The sequence below is a fragment of the Dendrobium catenatum genome, unplaced genomic scaffold (assembly GCF_001605985.2).
Source record: "Dendrobium catenatum unplaced genomic scaffold, ASM160598v2 fragScaff_scaffold_156, whole genome shotgun sequence".
NCBI classification, from domain to species: Eukaryota; Viridiplantae; Streptophyta; class Magnoliopsida; order Asparagales; family Orchidaceae; genus Dendrobium; species Dendrobium catenatum.
The window spans coordinates 7,304,360-7,321,948 of record NW_021318618.1 but is presented as its reverse complement, the minus strand read 5'-3'; positions in this window follow the sequence as shown (position 1 = coordinate 7,321,948).

Below are 17,589 nucleotides of genomic sequence, written 5' to 3'. Positions count from 1 at the left end.
TAGAAAGAAATTGAAAAGATTTCCCAAACTAAGCCTTAATCCTCAATATTTACTTTTTTTTTTAAATATATAGATTTGTTTTAAAAGAACTATTATATAAATTTATTCTCTAATAAAATAATATATATATATATATTAATATATATATATATATATATATATATATATACATATTCTAAAAAATATATTCAGTAATAAGAAAAATGAAAAATAATTTTCTTAGAATTATATATTATATGACTTTTGTGAAAAGAAATTTTTTTAAATTTTATCTTTCTTGATCAATAAGTTATATGCTAATTAGATTTAAAGTTTATTTTATAATTGTATGATAGTCATAGTAATGTTTATTCAGATCATTTAATCAAACTTTTTATCAAATAAACACCTTTTTATGGCATTTAAATATCAATCTTCCCATAATTCCTACCAAATATTCATTTAAATCACACATTACATTTATTTAAAAATAAATCTAATATATTTGAAATATATTTTGATAAAAAATTTAATTTAATTAAAATATTTTGTGCATCTTTGGTACAATTGTAGAATTTTCTAAAGGTGTGTGAGTCTATTGTTAGGAAAATAATTTTTTTGAAAGTTATTGTGGATATTATAAATATAATATTCTTTAAAAAAATAAAGAATTGCTTTCTCAAAGCTATCACACATTTTATAATTTTAGTCATAAATAGTAACTTCTCACTATAAAATTTTTTAGAAATCAATAACCAAATGAAATTTTAGTTGTAGTATAAAAACTGAGGTTTTGTTTGGGACGACTTTCTTGCTGCTTCTTAAATAAACTTTTTTTGTAAAATTAAATTTTTTTGTATTAAAAAAATATTTTAAGAAACAGTAAGAAAATTTTTTGTATTAAAAAACTGTTTTAATAAGCATTAAGAAAGTCGTCCCAAATGAAACCTAAAACTTTATTTTGGATGACTTTTTGATTGCTTCTTAAAGTAGCTTTTTAGTAAAAAAATTTTAATATTGTATTAGAAAGCTCTTTTAAGAAGCAATAAGAAGCTGTTCCAAATGAAGCCTAAGTAGTGAGGAATTTATCCCAATTAAGTTTAGTTTGGAACAGCTTTTTGCTACTTTATAAACTACTTTTTAGTACATATATTTTTAATTCAAGAAATTTTTTTACAAGCAAATTGTTTTAAAAAGCATCAAAGAAGCTGCCCCAAACGAAGCCAAAATCTTTTTTTTTTTCCCTCAACTCCTTGCATGCACTCCAAGGTGACCAACCACAACTTCTACAATGACAGATGTTGATGCCATTAGGCTAACTTATATATATAATAACAAAACTTAATAAAATATAATAATGGCAAATGGAGCTTTGATATGTAAGATGCATGACGCACGGCCTAAGTGAGCCGTATCAGGTCACAAGGTGGTGGAGCAGGTCATTCAACACGAGTAAAGGAACGGTATGACTTGTTCAAGGCTTTAAATGTTTAAGCTAATGGGCATTGATTCTTTGATCTTTTGGAATTTCCTCTGACAAAATACAAAGGAGATAGATATATTTGAAGCCACGCGAGCTCCTTTCTAAGCAGTAAGCATGGTGGAAAGGAAAAATATTGGATCCGATCTTTTAATTAAATGGTGAACTCGATGTTGAGAAGCAAATTAAGAACAAAACAAACAAGAAAAAGAAAAGGTACCAAAGTGGAAAGAACATCTGGATTTAACCCCAAAAAAACTCCAAATCAGGAGAAAATCATGTATCCGCATCACATTAAGAAATCCAATATGTAAAATAAGAGAAATTGTATAGATCTTTACTCTAACATTCTTTTCTTTACTTCACACTCACTTTTACTGTCTCTAGACGCAAATACAAGAGTTTTTCAAAAGTGTATGTTTCTGGTTAAACTGTTTGTCATGTGTCGGATTCAAATTTCGTTTTTTGACCCATTTCTAAAATCGGGTCTGATTTTGGTTGATCCGGAAACTCGAAATCAACTGAAAAATGACCTGTGTCACACCCTTGGCTTGCAGCGATCCCGCGCTCGTGCCCGCTTGCAGTGCTCTCGCAATCCCAAGCTTGACCCGCACTAGGACCATGCCTTCAGATTCGCAGTCGATTAAGAAGATTTTTGATGACGTGTCATATTTAGTTGGTAAAATGTTGGAGAATTAGCATATTTATCATATAATTCTTGCTTATTTACCTATCTAAAATCACCCAAATATAAGATTTCAGATCATTTGATAATCCATCATGATTTCCTCTTCATCATTGATGATTTTGTTAAGACCATTAACAGAATATAATATTATATAAATAGTGAAATATAAATATTAAATATGTAAATTTGATAATAATTCTGAATGCTATATATATGCGTAAATTTTTTTTATAAATACATTATTTTATGAAATGTCGGGCCGCTCGCCCCACATATTTCTGTAAATGTGTGGATTGAAGGAGACAGTAAAGACAGTCGCTCGGACATAATATTTAATTTAGGATCAATTTGTCCCAATGCTTTCTATAAAATAATTATTTATTTGCATCTAATTTACAGTTTTATTTGCAAAAACATAATTTAATGCGTTGAAACATGACGAGCTTTATTTAAAAAATAATGGCTATTTCATCGTGCTTGCCGCAAACAAGTTATTAGGAACAGGAGATCGACATCCTTACTATTAGAGAGTTGGAGCCCTCAAAAGAAATCTTTGGTCGTTATGCTGTTGGAGCAAATCTGTGATAATCAGATCACCTTTCATTAAATATTAAGTTATTTCATTATGTTTCACATGTTAATCAGACAAGACTGCTAAACAATTTTTTTTTGAAACTTACGCTTCTTTATCTGTTACAAATATTTAATGGCTTAAGTTGGAACTTTTATTAGGTCAGGACACCTGATGTAGCTCTACATCCGGACGACAATAAAATGTCGTCACGTGCTCTTACTCTTTAAGGCGCGGCCCGACGACCCGACCCGGACCGGAACCCGGTATTACTATGTTCGTGTATTGCTAGGTATTGGTCGGTATTAATAGGTATTGCTCGGTATTGATAGGTATTGCTCGGTATTGTTTGGCAATAACGAGAAATACCGCTCTTTCAAGACCAGGGTATTGCTCGATATTGCTAGGTATTGGTCTTGACATAATGATAGTTTTCGTTACCGAGCAATACCTATCAATACCCTGGTCTGAACAAATCAGCTAATACATAGCAATATCGGGTTCCGGTCCGGGCCAGGTCGTCGGGCCGTGCGGTAAAAAGTAAGAGCACGTAGCGACATTTTATTGATGTCCGGATGTAGAACTACGTCAGGTGTCCTGACATAATAAAAGTTCCTTAAGTTGGCATGTATTCTATTTTAGTTTTGAACTTTGAGCTTCTAGTGAGCATTATTTTTATATTTAGTTACGAAGTTATTATGGGAGAAATAACTTAGCTATTATGGGTATAAATAAGTAGCTTTCTACCGCATGAACTTCTAAAAAACAGTTAGAGAGCAACAAGAAAATTGATTATGGCTACTATCTGAAAAGTAAAGTATTAGTGAAGCTACCTACATTTTCTTTTCCAAATGGTAATTTTTAGGAACATGAGATTTAGGTTTTGTTAGTGATAATTTTATTACCGCTTTACTTTTTAGACTACAATCAAAATTTTATTTACCCACTGCTTTTAATATTTTTTTGTGTGGTAGAAATCTGCATTATATATTAGCTTTAAAAAATTATTTTCTCCATAGCAACTTTCTAATTAATCACTTTTATTAAAGTTGTTGTCGTCGCAAATAAACATTAATGGTTTCAACTATGAGTGACAATATTTCACACGACACAAAAATCCGACACGAACCCAATCCAAAAATTTTGGGTTAGACCCGACTCGATTTTAAAATAGGTCGGGTTCAGGTTCTCAAATTTGACCCATTTGGAAAAATGGGTCGGGTTCGGATTGACCCAGAAACCTGAAATCAAACCGAGTTCGTCTTGTTTCGAAAAACACGCTAGTCACGTTCGTGATCCGTCCCGTCTGTGTTGTCAAGGACTTGTCTCGCCTACTGCCATCCATTTGAGCTTCACCGCGCCTCATGTTGCCTTCGACGCGAGACTGTCGTTCTGCATGCTGTCTTTGACGCAAGCCTGTCGTTCCGCATGCTGTCTTCGACGCAAGCCCTCCTGCTGCCGTCAACATGAGCCCACTATTCCGCCTGCTGCCGTTGATGCGAGCCTGGGTTAACAAAATCGTGTCGGATTGGGTCAACCTGGAAACCCGCCAGGTGGGCCCGGATTCGTGTTTTTGACCCGTTTGCAAAACCGGATTGAATTCAGATCAACCCGTTTGAACCCAGGTCAGTTCAGGATTAAAACAATTAAATTAATGTTTTATAATGTTTTTTTTAAGATAATTATCAATTAAATTAATGGTCAACAAACTAAAACTCTCGTATATGCCAATTAACTTATTCCTCCTAGGATTTTTCCATATTCTCTCTCGAATCAACAGACCAAACAACATAAGTAACTGTCCACACAAATAATGGAAAGCGTTCCATTGTGCCCAAATACTATAGATATTGTTTCTTAAATCATAGTTAATTCTGATTGTGCATTACTAAATAGTAATTTGCACTACCGGAAATTAAACATTTATGAAGCATGCATTAGTGGCGGTTCGGAAAGCACCACTGTAGACAACGTTCAACACCGGTTTAAACTACTTGCTATTAACACTGGTTTAAACCGCATCAATTATGTAAACTTATGACAGTTATAACTATAGCTATATACATTATTTCGCAACATCTACCACAACAGTCATGAAAACGTCGAGAAATTTCTTGTAGCGTATTGTAATCAAGATGGTCATACAACGATCTTCAAATCGCTGCAACAAATATAGCTAAATTTAAAACCGTCGAAAAAGCTTATTGTTAGTGCTGCGGTGGTCTTTTTTTCTATCTTTTTTAGTGTTGCTTGTTAGGAAGAATTAATTAATAACATAAATAATAATGCACTAAATGACCTATTTTCCTCAATGACAAAGCTATTTGATGTGGAACGCTTACCGGCTGAGAACAATATAAAATTTCTAATGCAGCAAGCTATCAATTATCTGTCAGGGAAGATCAGAAGGATGGCAATGCTTTACTGTTCAAATATTATAATACTGTTTTGAGCGATTCGAACGGTGGTAGAGTAATTAATGAATAAATTGCTTTCAATTAGAATTTGAAGATTATAGTACAAAGATTAATCTATATTAATTAATCCCTTTAGTCTGTACTTAACGGAAGAAATATTCATTGGTTACTTTGGAATTTAGGTAAATGTTTTGATACAGTTATTCTTTAAAGATAAATAATAAACTAAATATGATTTTTTATATATGACCTAACAGCTCACAGATTTTTATGATTATGCCTTATTGATCAAGAATGATTCTGACAATTTTTCAGATTTAAACAAATATATAAACAAAATCAAACAGCCGTTTGAGAAGAATTCAGACAGTCTATCATTCGGTGTGGCTGCGGAGCAATTATTAACTTCGGTCATCGAAAACTCGATATTGAGAACTCGGTATTGCTCGGTATACATTCGGATACGTTCGGATTTCTTCCTTGTATGGATATTTTGAATATTTCTCATAGTAAAAATTCTTTTGATTGCTTATCTTTTGTCGAAGAAATAAAATTTTTATTAAAGCGAGGCATAAGGCTTTTATTAGATTTTACTCTAATAGCTTTCCTTCAGACTGACTAACTATGGAAATGTTAATATTGGTTGCCATTTCTTAAAGATAAGTTTGAGGAAGTTATGAATGAGGAAACTTAATAAAGAGTAACAAATATAACAATATAGGAAGTAAGTCCATATATAAACAACTGTTAATAGAATTTAGGTTTCATTTGGAATGATTTTCTTAATGCTACTTAAAGTAGGTTTTAAGTACAAAAATTTTAATTTTTATTTGTAAAAAATATTAAGAAAATAATCTAAAATGAAATATGAATCTAAGTGTTCCAATTAATACGCCATACATAAAATGCAAGGAAAGATCAAACAACGTATAGATGAAGATAAATGGAGAGAAAAGTGACAGACGTAACAATGTACTGAGCTAGAAAAATGGAAACAAATATATTCTGAACAAAGAATTGAGCAAAAAATTTGAAATGAGATGAGATGAGGATCTTGGACTGAGCTTCTATTAGTATTTGAAAGGAAGAGATTTTTCTTGGATTTATTTTAGTATTTTGTCACTTTCCCTACTAGCTTGTTCAGTACTTGTTACAAATATTTTCTTATGCTTCCTTGAGACATTTTTTACTTTTTTTATTACTTTTTAGAATAGTTTTTTTAGTATTAATTTTTTTTAATTAAAAATTTTAAAAGTAAAAAAGTCAAATTAGAAAGCATTATGAAAGCCGTCCCAAATAAAATCTTAGTGATTTATGGAATCAGCTTTCACCTACTGAGGCTAAGTGATTTTGCAGTCGAATATTATATTGCCTACATCAAATTTAGACTTTTTACGCTAAATATTTCTAATAAATACGTAGCTGGAGGGATTTATTCACCATTAAAAATGTGTGGTTTTCGTAATATTTATTAGCAGCAAATTAAGTACCGATGGCATAAACCGGATATCGTAGCGATCTTAAACCGCATTTGCTAAAGAAAACGCTGTAAAAAATGATGTCTAATATAGCGGTTTAAAATTGCTACTAAGAATATTGTAGGTACTTGAACCACTGCCGTAGGCTAAAAAAAAGTGTTGCGAAAGCCTATTTTAATAATATTAATTGAGTAACAGAAGCGTATATATAAGCTAATAGAAATGTTGCAATAGAGGTTTGGAAACGAAACAAAATACTATAAAGGTGCCTTTGCTTGTATATATGCTAGATGCTAGTAGAAATGAAGGAATTTTTGCCTGCTTATTATCTCAATAGAAGTTTCCAGAAGCTACGCTAGGCTTTCTTAGGAGTGCTGACATGCAACAGTCGATGTGATATTCATGCTAATATAAGCTATTAGAAACTAAGGTAGATGCTCTTAAAAAGAAATGAAAGGCGGTAAGGTTATGTTTGGGACAACATTTTTATTGTTTCTTAAAGCAGCTTTTTATTACAAAAAATTAGCTGCTTTTAAGAAACAGTAAAAAAATCGTCCCAAACGAAGCCTAAAACTTTGTATAATAGAAGTTAGTAGAAATATAAGGATGCCCAACATAGTAGAAATAGAAGAATGCTGTAGAGAGGACCTGAATAATTCCAGTAGAAGTCTCATGATGTTAATGTGCGAGGCATATATCATAAATTATGTTCTTATATTTCTAATTCAAATATGGAGAAAGTTATAATTCTCATACTTAGCAACACATTTTTTTTTATGGATCTTTGATAATTTTTTGTTATTCCTCTCAATTTATAGAGGAACAAATTACAAATACGATAAGAAAAACTTGAGTGCTTGTAAGTTTTTGCCCATTGAAAATTGTGAAGAGAGAGAAAACCATGGGAGGGTTATTAATTAGGAGGAAAAGCAGAATTTTTTTTATCAAATGTCCACTCATGATAAGATAATGAAGAATATTTCTACTGTTTCCGCTTCAAATTGGATGGTCTGTGCCTGGCTACGGTGTGGTTGGTAGCCTCGGCCAATTATTAAGCCCGTTGGATTGTAACTCCCTTTATTTTCTTTTGTTGCTTTTTTGTTCCTTCGCTCCTCAGCTCCTTGTACTCTTTTATTATTTTTAATATAGCTTATGTTTTTTGTTTTAAAAAAAAAAGCTAATGAAAAATATGCCTTTCTTATCATATTTGTTGAAATAGGGTTACTTGGGCAATTCAAACTAACTCAAATTTAAAATTATAGTTAATGATTGATTGGAATGATTGACATAGTAGTCATAGATGTAGAATAGGTATCATATTATTAGACATGATAATATGTGTAATAATGTGATGGACTTGCATTATAAGCATATTTATCTCTAAAAATATGAATGATAGATATTTTGTTAGGTGATATTTGTCTCTTTTATATTCATATTCCAGCCATTCATCATAGGATATCATCATTTAAAAAAAATAAAAACTCCCCTCCGAGCCGTGAGCAGTTTCAAAAAAAAATTTGAATGAAATTTGCAAGCATATCTTCGTAGAGTTTATTAATTTTTTATAATACATATAAACAGTAAATTAATTAATTGAATCTGAATATGATAATCAGCTGAAGTTAAAAAAATTTTGACTTCGCCACTGTTTGTAGGGATTAAGGATCGTTTTCTATTTGGAGGCGGCGTCTTGAGAATGATAAAATTTGAAAAATTGGGAGAAAGATAATCCCATAAAGAGAAGGGAGATAGAAATTATGAGGAATAAGAGATATGGCTTTAATTTTCATTTAAACTATAATATTATAATTACATGACCTTACTTCCTTATACCTGATATATTCAAATTTATTCACAATGTAGAACTAGATGAATCTTAATAAGAGATAAATTTGATCATCAAAATCAATTAAATGTTAATAATTCTATTGATTTATTTTTTCATAACAATCAAATATATAAAAAAGAAATAAATGCTATAAATAATTTAAAAATGTTAGAATAATCCAAATGTAGTGTTGACAAATATCTTAGATTGCTTCATACATTCAATACATATTAATACAACATCAAATCTTTGTCCCACTATGTAGGGTCGGCTACATGCTAATAATGTGCTAAAAGATGTTTAAAAAATTGTTTAAGCCACATCGAATTGGTATTTAAATTTGTTAGAATTCTTTAAGAAAATATAGATCAAGACACATCAAACAATCAATGTATTGATGACGAAGGGGTGGCGTATGTAGAGGAAATGGATGCTGCAGTGGTGGCTTCAGCTTTGGTAGTTGAGGTAGAATTGTCGTCATTGTCGTCGATAGATTTGGCTAAATAAGCTCGTGAACGGAAGAAACTGCCGTCGTCGTCGACAAATTTATGAGATTTGTCTGAATAAGCAAAACTTCCGTCGACGAATTTACAGGATTCAGCTAATTAAACGTGCAAACGGAAGAAAGCTCTCGTCAGCATCGTCAGCCGATTTACTATATTTGGCTAAATAAGCAAGCTTCCATCGTCATGGTTACTTCCGATCGACCAGAGGTCCAGAGTCCAGAATAACAACTCGCGTCGAGTCGATTGCTTATGGGTCAGGTTTTGGTTGGGAAAAGTGGCCCGATTTTCAAACCATGCTGGGCTCATGTCAGGACAAAATCAACCGGGTTAAAAGTCGGGTTGGACCCAAATCCCACCCGTGAACCCGATTTGACACCCCTAATTCTTTATGTAGTCTATCCTTTTACATATAAAGTACAAACAACCATCATTATTCTGTTTCTCTTTATGGCTAATAGAGATTGGTTTCTTTGTGAGATGATGAATCCCATAGGCATCATATCATCATAGAATTACTTTGTAAATTGAAACACGCATAGAAAGTCTAGAATGGGAAATCTGCTAATGATTCATAGAAGGAATTGGACAAGAAAGCTACGCTGGACCCCTGAGGCCAGCTCTTGGTTTGAACTTCCTTTTCTCAATTCTTTATGTACTGTTGGGAAGAAAATAGTTGGGGGAAGTTAAGAAGTGAAAGGGACTTGGTGCCAAATTTCATTGACATGTTGTGTTAAGATAGCAAATATAGTGATAGCTATAAAGATATGATTGAATGATCTCAACTTTCTAACTCATTGGATGGCTATGATTGAATCCACTGAATTCATAAATGGCATTGGAACATAATGTTGAGGTTTAATCGTGGCCATCCGATGTGGATTGGGTGGTTGAAAATCATTATAATTATTAATAGATGACAATGAATATTTGGGTTGAAACCATTCAATATAATGAAACGAAAATAAATTATTAAATTGTGTTTGTATCAAACAATATCATCTCGAATATCATTATTGTTACATTAAGATTAGTGCAATATAAATTCTTCAAATACTAATGTTAAAATAAATCCGGGAATTTTTAGACTTTTCTCTCATAATGTATATCGAAATATTCTTACATTCTTTTTTCTTTTTTTCTTGATGAAAGCAACATAAACCGATTTTATTAAGGTTCCGTTTGTGACAACCCTCATGCTACTTTCTAAAGCAATTTTTTAATTTTAAAAATTTTTAAATTAGAAATTTTGGTATCAAATATATGCTTTAGAATGTAATAAGAAAGTTGTTCCAAAAGAAGACTAAGGCTTCGCTTGAGACGACTTTTTTACTGCTTCTTAAAGCAATTTTTTAGTACAAAAATTAATTTTTTTACTAGAAAGCTGTTTTCAGAAGCAACAAAAAAGCTGTCTCAAACAAAGTCTAAGGCTTCTAAAAACAACTTTCTAGTATCAAGAAATTTTTGTACTAAAATTTTATTTTAAGAAGTAATAAAAAAACTGTCTCAAACAAAACCTAAATGAATTCAACGCTTCAACTCGAACATAATTTGATGAACTCATATATGAACAGAACTTACAAGACATGTGTTGGGTTAGGTTAACCTAAAGCCAAACGAAATGGTGACATGATTTTGCATATAGCCCTTACAAAGCAATAAATATTGATGGATAGGTTGGGACTTTTAGTGAATGAGGTACATTATTTTAAATGATTGAAGTCTAAATTTTTTCTGGTCGTTAGAGTGCTTAATCATTAATGTGGCCACCTTAACATTATTATTTTAAATTAAATTATTTTTTGTTAGGTTAAAATTTGACACCTCTATTATTGAAAATTTATTGAGCAGTCTGTTTATAATTCCTAAGGCTCTTTTTGGGATGGATTTTTATTGCTTTTAAAATAGTTTTTAGCTTAAAAATTAAAATTTTTATACTAAAAAATTATTTTAAGAAGCAATAAAAAAGTCAACCCAAACGTAGCCTAAATCATTATATATTTTTTATTCGGCCAAGAATTATGTGCAGTACTAATTTTAAAGTAAATTAAGTTATTTTTTAATTTCTTCTAACCCATATATATTAGAATATTTTGACTTTTTTTTTTCGTTAACTATTAATAGCTCTATGATATTCTTATAATCTACGAGTGCAGTGCCAAATTCTATAACACATCTCTCTCTCTCTCTCTCTTAAAGCACCTTTTTTATATTTAAAAGAATGATTTGATTTATTTTAAGAAATAAAAAAAATAAATTTAAAGCTCCAAAGTTCTATGATCCTAGTCCAAATTAGTTTAAATTAAGCATATGAAGTAAAGTTCAAAAGTTTGAAGCATTCATTGATAGATCAAATGATCTCCAAATTTTAAGTACTTATTATAAAATTGAGAGACTCAATGAGAATACAAATCAAAGATCAAAGATCACTCAACTTTGTTGTAATTAAGGTTCTTAAATGTTAAATAAATAATTTATAATAAAAATTTTATTTGAGCCGGGTGATGGAGTGTTATGTAATTTTGATTAAATTTAACAAAATGTCCACTCTCAACATGTTATTACTAGACCTTCATTCTCCATATAAAAAAAAAACTTAAACTGAAGATAAGAGAGAGTTTCGAGATCTGAAGAGCTCAAAGTCTTTACCCAATGTTTGAAGCAGATTATCACCTCTGACCACTACTTCAAACTGTTGTCATTCGACTATCATTACCTGACTTTTATCATCTGATCACCACTACTCGGTTGTCACAATTCATTCCACATCACCTCGACCAATATTGTCCAACCATCATCATTTGATTGTTGTTGTCCAATCACTAGCAGTCAACCATGGGCATCCAACTGTCATTTTTCGATAATCGTTGTTGTTGATGTATGTCTGTTGTACCCCCCCCCCCATAAGATTTTTTTTTTTTTTTTTTTTTTTTTTTCATTGTATTAAAATGACCTTACCAATATATAGTAGAACAGTACTCTCTCTATCATCATAAATTTTATTGCAGAAAAAAATATTCATCTCAAATTAATCCAAAAATTCTTTGATTCATTACAAATATCCAATTTTTGATTCTATTCTAACACATTTTTTTCCCTTAACAAAACTCATATTTTTCAAATGTTTAACTAGTTAAAATGTATTAGGTTAAGAAAATAGTTCAGTTGGCTCAGGTGTAGAATTGAAGCTTATTAATTCCTCAATTGAACCATTCAGGCAACACAGCTGCAATAAGCCAGGCTTAATTTGATTTCATTTGGGACAATTTTTTTACTGCTTCTTAAAACAGTTTTTAAACATAAAAATTAAAATTTTTGTTAAAGAAATTATTTTAAAAAAACAGTTAGAAAGCCGTCCAAAACAAATTAAAGCCCTCTCCAATGCTACATAATCAGCGTCCGAGCAGTAGGAAGGAAGGCGACAGACAGGCACTGCATATGGAAAACGAAGAAGTTAACGCTTTCTTTGCTTTGTTTAAAACATTACGCCACTTATCGGCTACTCTTTTGGCCACACAGAAGAGAGAGATCTTCCAGCGCCCCCTGCGTCGCTTTCGTCACCTAAGGAATCATACACTGATACACCAACTCTTATTATTAGAAGGGAGGCTGAGATGTGATAGGCTTAATATTTAATATTATTATAAAATAATAATAATAAATTAATAATAGAGATTAGTGTGTTATTTCTAAAATTGAAAAAGAGTGTTAAAGGGCATAAATTATTTTTAAAAGTATTATATGATAATAAAATATTATAAAAATTAAAATTTTAATCACTGTTGATTTTGTATTGTTATAAATGTTGACAAAAAATAGTTGTTAATGATTAAATTGAGCATGACAAAAATATGAATATTAAAATGGACGAATAAGAAAACTACAAATGGTAATTTTATGATTATTTATATTAAGAAAATATTTAAATGACATCTAACAAAAATACTGTTGTTTTTCATTTTAATTGGATAATGTCTTGTGATTTTCCTTCTTTTCAAGGGCTTCTATGCACCTCTCTCATTTTTCTATTTGTGTGATAGATCTTCGTACTAAACCAAGATGCCAAAATATATACCTCTCTACCGCTATGAATTTTTCAGGATGTAACATTCTTAAAATTTATTTAACGCAATAATTAGAAAATGATATGAATTAATAAAAACTAAAAATTTATAAAATTAACACCAAATAGTTAGGAAAACATTGACAATGATGATGATATGTTCATATTATATAGATTAATCAATAACTTGGAACAGAGGCATTTTTTGAGAAATTTGACTCTTTAAAAATATATTTATTTTTATTATTTATTGCCTCTAAAATCTTTAACAAACAATGCTTAAAGGTACTCCTTTAATATGCTTAAAAATAACGTCTCAAGTAAAGGTCGAAATTTTTGTCAATAGTTTGTCCTACTCTGCCTCCTCCCCTAAGCCAATTGCTATCGTTGGCTACTTGCTACCACCTCTATAACCACTCTATTCACTCAATTAGGCCAATACATGTTGTTGGCATCTTTATACTGCATTCATTTGCTTAAAATAAATAAAATATAGTTACGTTCGTGTTTATTTTATGTTTAATCTAAACTATTACAATCATTTCAATTACAATGTATTAACTTGAATATATTGATACGGCATCAGAAAAATTACCCTGATTCGGCACGAAATCTCGATGCAAAAAGCGTGGTTGAGAACTTCGGAAAAATCGGAAAATATTCGGTAGCCAAAACTCCGATTTCTAGAGGCCTTAGTTCAAAGGCTTGTACCGCGTCTCGGAAGATACGAACTTTCTCACGTACACCTAAGTTCAAGGCCGTTTATGTTGACTGGACAGGCTCCAATCACGAAGGTCCCAAAAAATTGACAGATAAGCGCGGGGTCAGAATTGCACCTCTATAGGCGGGCTGGTTTGTGATGGAATTGTCCTCGTAGTGAGTCTCCCGAACTCAGTTCGAGTAAAACCGCTCAGTTAAAGCAATCTGGGTCGAGTAATACCCGCGTTAGAGAGTAAACGGTCTCTCCCAGAAATTTAAATCTGCGGTTGAAGAGCACGTTCTAACATATCACGCTTCTGAGGGTATCTGATGTCAATGGCCGGACTCCATTCAGAGCGTCAGGACAGAGGGAGTTCCAAATACGAGTAGGCGCGCGATGGTACGCATTGGTCACTCTTGACGAGCGAGTATATTCCGACCAGCAATGTAAAACGGCCTTCCACATATAATGTCGCAACTAACGGTTCACATGGGCTCTTCACAATGATTCGATGAATCATTGAACCGTGCTCCACTCCGGTCAAAACCTCTGCCCAATTTATTGGATAGTCCGCCCATAGGCATCTTCTTTGAGCGCCCTATTCCGAGCGAGACTATAATTGCCCGACTTGCCCCAAGCACCAGAAAATTAAATAAATAGAGCTCTCCATTAACTACAGGCAAAGGGGGTCAGGAAGTGTGAGAGAGAGCACTAGAAGTAAATCAGAGGAAAGAGAGATATAAAGATGCAAAGGGGAGAACAATGGAGAATTCCGCGTCCTCATCTTCGAACACCTGCCGGGTCTTACTTCACCGTGCCGCCCACGATTAGACTATCAGATCAGGGATCTCATGACGCGATATTAAAATATCAGTGGAGAAAACCGCAGAGAATGTCACACTTATAGCCCAACTTCTTTTCATCGTGATCAAATTTGAATATAATCTTAACACACACAGAGATTTGTCATCATAAGACCTATAGAGACTTCCGAAACCAGTGACAGAGACCAGGTTGCTCCTTTGTCACCTGGACCAGTACACGTCCGAGAACATGTGCTAACGATTCACGTGATAAGCGCTTTCACCTGCTGGCGCCAGGTGTGTAGTTCTACCACTGAAACGCGCCCCAGATATGCTATAGCAAGTGGTATATTGGCCTGGGAGCGTAGTGGTAGCGGCGCAGAGCATCTATTAGGCGCAGAAAAGAACGTGATTTGCGTTATAAATAATATTTTTGGACCTTAATCTCAATCGTACAGGGTTTGTTCCTTTTAAAGGCCATTTTAAAAGCGTTACTGGAATGCCTATTCATGGTCGTTTAGACTATACATTGCTTTATACAGGATCGTAACTCTAGGAGCAATAATTACTCATCAGACCACGCCGACTATGGTAAACCTCATCGGTATCTTTTATTGTCGACCAGAGCTCGCAAGAATCTTTTCAAAGATAATTCGTACCTGTCTAAGTTGATTTCGCCGAACTGTGAACTGACTCTTATATAGGTCCTCATAGCATAGACTTAATTCGCCCGCCGCAATCCACTACCAAGTTTCTGTTCTATAGACGGGCGGTCGTTGTCCTGACCCCGCTAACCTCAACTGTAGCTGGGGTCTCTAAATTTCTACTTACAGTATATTCTCCGCCTTATCTTAACGAGGTTTCCTACTGTACCTATCATTCGCCCTACGACCAAATCCCGATTTCTATCTATGGTCTCTACTCTAGAGGAGAGCGCGTTAGCACTCACTCTCGACTACAGTCTTCCGTAGCCGTACTGATCTAGCGAATCCTTCGACCAACCGCACCATTGTCGAACAAATATTACCTTATTTGTACGGACATCAATAGTGTAGAATGGGTTACTCACCATATAGATAGTTTGACATCAGCTAAAGTACACTTCCACTTCAAGGAAGGGCTCGATCATTGTGAGAGGTCGACTGCAATTACTATGCCTGGATGGTTCACCATGAATCAAGATTTGCGTCTAGCCCCACCGTGGTTCTTATACTCCACAACCACCTTTATCAAGGAGGTTATCACACATATAGAATCGTTAGGATGGCGCATAAATTGGCCCTATACTCCACGTAAAGTCCTCTTGTCATTATAGCGTAAAAGAATCTACAAAGACGATTATTTTCAATTTAAATGAACAACCGGTATTTTTGTTAGAATGTCATTGCTAAATATGGTATGTTCAAGTTAATAAATCTATAATACCGAACTAAGAGAAACGATAAAAACACCATTTTGTATATGTTATGTTCCTCACTTGATTTGTCGCGATATACATCATAAGGACCTCACTAAATATCACATAAATTATATTTCATTTTTATGTATGTTATTTTCAATTTTGTTCCTTCAATTTTTTATTCGTTAACTATAACTACAACTCCTCATATAATTTTTATAAATTTAATATTTTATATGCAACATAAACATAAAAAATTATTGAAAACTCGACTTGTTGGTAAAATAAAAAGAATTCAATTTATTGTTTTTATAATTGTAAAAAAATTATAATATTGAATTATTTTAATGTAAATTAATATTATAAGATAGACATAATTAATGTTATATAATTATTTTGAAGTATAGATATCCGCTAATATACAATTCTCAATCTATTTTAATAAAACATATTTAAAATTATAATTTAATAAATTGTTTCACTGTTAAAATTTAACTATATTTCCTATATTTCATAATTACATAATTTCTAATGAAATAATTTTTTATCACTACCAAAATCTCGAAGATCTTCTTAATTCTCTCATTAACTTTGCCAACTAAATAAACAATTCTTAATTAATATTTATATTTTAATTTCTTTATATTCTAAAAAAGTATTTGAAAAATTAAAATCTTTAAGTGAGATGCAGAGAGCAAATAAAGCAATATTACAATCTATATCGCCTCACAAACAATATATATCCAAAATCAAGGAAAGACACTAACCTGAACACCATTTGCCGAGGTTCTTCGCGGGCACGTTGCCAAAAAATCTCGTAGCTCGGTTTAAATCATCCTAGCTATTCCTCCCTGTCAAGTAGTCGGCTGATGCACGTATTAATGATTATTAAGCTCACGGCACAGCGCGGCGCTCAGCAGACACGTGGATATTGCGCATCTCTTCTTTTCTGGTTGATACGAGTATGAAGAGAGTAAACGTAAACAGTCGAGCGACGATATCTAGGTTCGAGGACAGTGTGAGAGACCTTAGATTATCTAAGTGGAGCGCACTCACACTACACGAGTAGAGTTCTAATTCCGCCACTAGTCCTTCTTTTCATATGGTCAAGTTGTTTTTTGTTACATGTTTTCCTACCTTATTTTCGTAGTCTCGCCCAATAATTTTTAGATGCATTACAAGTACGCTGGAATTTTAAATGAGATTAGACATTGGTATGAACATGTTTCTATGGGTTATTAGAGACTCTGCAACTCTTTAAGCTAATTTACAACTTTAATAAATATTATCGATTAAATTACATAAAAAAAAATATAGATTTAATACACTAATTTTCAAAAAAATTTTTAAACTCATACTTTTAAGCTTCTTACTTACTTTGCTTATGAGGAAATCCTTGTAAATATTTTAGAGAAAAAAAACAGGAATCTCACTTAAAACTAGAAAAAAAACAATAAGAATGTCAAAACTATTTACTAATTGATAGATGCGCTTAATAAAGAGAGATAACCGCAAAATAACAGATATGAAGCGGAGAAATATCTATTAAAATATAAATGGAGAGAAAACATATTCAGTACTTCAAGATATAATCCGTGTTCTCAGTGTCTTTACGATAGAAAGATCTTTGATTTTTGAGAGATAATGCATATATATTGTAGAAAATATTGTATGCGA